This window comes from Mustelus asterias, chromosome 18, assembly GCF_964213995.1.
Source record: "Mustelus asterias chromosome 18, sMusAst1.hap1.1, whole genome shotgun sequence".
Taxonomy (NCBI): domain Eukaryota; kingdom Metazoa; phylum Chordata; class Chondrichthyes; order Carcharhiniformes; family Triakidae; genus Mustelus; species Mustelus asterias.
Genome location: NC_135818.1, coordinates 10518858 through 10522780, shown reverse-complemented (window position 1 = coordinate 10522780; position 3923 = coordinate 10518858).

Below are 3923 nucleotides of genomic sequence, written 5' to 3'. Positions count from 1 at the left end.
ATGGGCCAAATGGCCTCTTTCCGCACTGTAGGATTTCTATGATTATTTTATAGACCTCTATAAGATCACCCCTAAGCCTCCTACGCTCCAGGGAAAAGCAGGCCAGTCTATCCAACCTCTCCTTATAACTCAACCCATCAAGCCCCGGTAGCATCCTAATAAATCTTTTCTGTACTCTTCCTAGTTTATATGTATATAACAGGGCAACCAGAACTGTACACAGTATTCCAAGTGTGGCCTTACCAATGCCCTGTACAACTTCAACAAGACGTCCCAACTCCTGTATTCAATGTAACCAAGCATGCCGAATGCCTTCTTCACCACTCTGTCCACCTGTGACTCCACTTTCAACCTGTACCCCTAGATCTCTTTGTTCTATAACTCTCCCCATTGCCCTACCATTAACTGAATAATCCTGCTGTGGTTCAATCTACCAAAATGCATATCCTCGCATTTATCTATATTAAACTCCATTTGCCATTCATCAGTTTTTTGAAGTAACTTATGGGAGTCAATGTGGGTTGTGCATTTTGTGCTGTACGCACGGATTTTTAAAAGATGTTTAATAACATATCACATAAAAAGAGTTGCTCACAAAGACCATGTGACCAATGGGACTATCTCCCAGCAACGATACAAAATTGGCTGAGAGACAGAACGCTGAGAATTGTGGTGAACTGTTGTTTTTGGACTGGGGGGAAAGTATACATTGGTGTTGCCCAGGAGTTGGTAATATGACCACTGCTCTTTTACGACATACCAATGATGTGAGCTTGGAGTTAATGGGTCTAATTCGAAAGTTTGCAAATGCAAAACTTGGACACGTGGAAAGGGATGGAACAAATTCAAGAGGACAGCCACACAGCGGATGAAATTGAATGCAGGAAACTCCGGAGTGAAAGATTGGGAAGGGAGAGTGAGGAGAGACAATATATAGCATAATTTTAAACTGGGTGCAGAAATGGAAAGACTCAGGATTTACGTATACAAATCTTTGGAGAGATCAGGACAAATTGATAACTTTGTTAAAAAGGCATTTGGGATTCTGGGCTTTAAGATTAGAGAATTAGTTCCAGATTATGCAGTCAGTAGCTTGCAATTGACCATGAAGTAAGCTGCCCAGTGATCCAGAGATCTCGGAAATGCATTTCCTTTGTCCTGAAGTCAGTTTGAATCCAGTGCCAGGCTGGGATGATTTTATGATGTCACCTGACAGGATAAACTACCAATCACAGTTCAGCATTCTGACAGACTGCAAACCAGGAAATAATATCTACTCAATGTTTCTCTTTTTAACATTTTACAGAGAGTGGTGTTAAGGTTGAAGCTGAAGTAACATTATTTTAAGAAATTAAAAATATAGGCATCATCAAAATGGAGAAAGTTGACATTCCACAGATATAAAGAGAGTTTTTCAGGGCCAGGGAATCTGGTGAACAGCAGCCGTGAATTTAGTTTGCCATTAAAAACACAGTTCACCTGTGGATGTAAATATACAGAGCGTTGCTCAAATCGCGATGTTTTGGCGCCTGTTCTAGTATTTGAATGTGCGGTTGGTGCGGTCACGTGATGTTTTTGGCGCCGGTTCTGAAGCAGTATTTAAACTGTAAAAAGCGCGGGAACTGGGTTCAGTCTCTGATGGCTGGAGGCTTCGGTAACCCGCACCATTACGGAAGGCTGACCCGACGTCGTTAAAGGGAATAAAGAAGTTAACCAGATACCTGGAGTTGAATCGATTTTTGTCGAAGCCAAGCTAGATAAGGAGTATTTCAAGATTCACACACCGACAACCTGTCCTGGACCTTCCACATCAATGCTATAGTTAAGAAAGACCACCAACGCCTCTACTTTTTCAAAAGGCTAAGCAAATTTGGCATGTCCACTACGACCCTCAACAATTTTTACAGATGCACCATAGAAAGCTTGGTGTGGCTCCTGCTCTGCCCAAGACCGCAAGAAACTGTAAAGCGTTGTGCATGTAGCCCAATCCATCACACAAACCAGCCTCCCATCAATTGACTCTGTCCACACTTCCTACTGCATCGGAAAAGCAGCCAGCATAATCAAGGACCTCACGCATCCCGGACGTACTCTCTTCCAACTTCTTCCACCGGGAAAATGATACAAAAGTCTGAAAACAAGTACCAACCGATTCAAGAACAACTTCTTCCATGCTGCTGTCAGACTTTTGAATGGACGTACCTTATAATTAAGTTGATCTTTCTCTGCACCCTAGCTATGACTGTAACACGACATTCTGCACCCTCTCTCCTTTCCTTCTCCCCTATGTACTCTATGAACGGTATGCTTTATCTGTATTGCGTGCAAGAAATAATACTTTTCACTGTATACCAATACATGTGATAATAAATCAAATTCAAATTCAAATCAAAAACCTCATTCAACATTCTATCGCTTTTTCGAGGATTCTTTTAACAAATTTTGGTCAGTTCAGCGATTTCTACTTCATGGTATCTGGAGGTTTGACAACACTGCACTCTATGGGGAAGCACAAAATCACTGACAGCAGCTTCTGAATTTTCCATGTTCAACTACACTGATAGCCAAGTTCCGGACACACAAGGACGGCCTCAACCGGGATATTGGGTTCATGTCACACTATTTGTAACCCCCGCAGAGTTTCACTAGCTGTCTTGTCTGGAGACAATACACATCTTTTTAGCCTGTCTTGATGCTCTCTCCACTCACGTTGTTTTGTTTCTTAAAGACTTGATTAGTTGTAAGTATTCGCATTCCAACCATTATTCATGTAAATTGAGGTTGTGTCTTTATATGCTCTGTTTGTGAACAGAATTCCCACTCACCTGAAGAAGGGGCTTGCAGCTCCGAAAGCTTGTGTGGCTTTTGCTACCAAATAAACCTGTTGGACTTTAACCTGGTGTTGTTAAACTTCTTACTGTGTTTACCCCAGTCCAACGCCGGCATCTCCACATCACAACTACACATGTACAGACTCCAGAAGTTGCAATCAGTTTCACACAGGTAATGATGGTGAACACTGACCATTTCCCTGTCATTGTGACTGTGAAGCCCAGACCTTAATATGAACAGTAATAAGTCTCACAACACCAGGTTAAAGTCTAACAGGTTTATTTGGCATCATGAGCTTTCGGAGCACTCACCTGATGAAGGAGCAACGCTCCGAAAACTTGTGATTCCAAATAAACCTGTTTGACTTTAACCTGGTGTTATAAGTCTTCTTACTGTGCCACCCCAGTCCAATGCCGGCATCTCCACATTAAGAATATGAAAGCAAGAAAGCTACGTTAGATCTTTATAAATCGCTGGCTAGGTCTCAGCTGATATTTTATCAAGCACAAGGCTGAAGAGCAAATTACTAGAATTAAAGTTTAAATGCATTTATTAGTATCTTTATAAGTAGGGCTGACATTCACACTGCAAAGAAGTTACTGTGAAAATCCCCTAGTCACCACACTCCGGCGCCTGTTCGGGTACACTGAGTGAGAATTTAGCATGGCCAATGAACCTAACCAGCACATCTTTTGGACTGTGGGAGGAAACCCACGCGGACACGGGGAGAATGTGCAAATTCTGCACAGACACTGACCCAAGCCGCGAATTGAACCCGGGTCCCTGGCGCTGAGACAACCGTGCTAACCATTGTGCCACCGCGCCACCCAATTGCACGAGAGATGAGGAGCATCAGGAAACGGAGAGTCCAGAGTAGCTGGGACTGTTCTCCTTATAGTGGGAAAGGTCAAGGTTTTAGATTTACTTGGTGTTTAACATTATGAGGGGATTTGATAAGAGTGCTGGGGGAAGAAACCGTTTACGCTGACAGGGGAGCTGGTGCCCAGGTGGCACACATTTAAGGCAATTGACAAAATAAACAGTGACATATGCAGTGGGTTACAATCTGGAATCCAGTGCCTGAAGGGGCG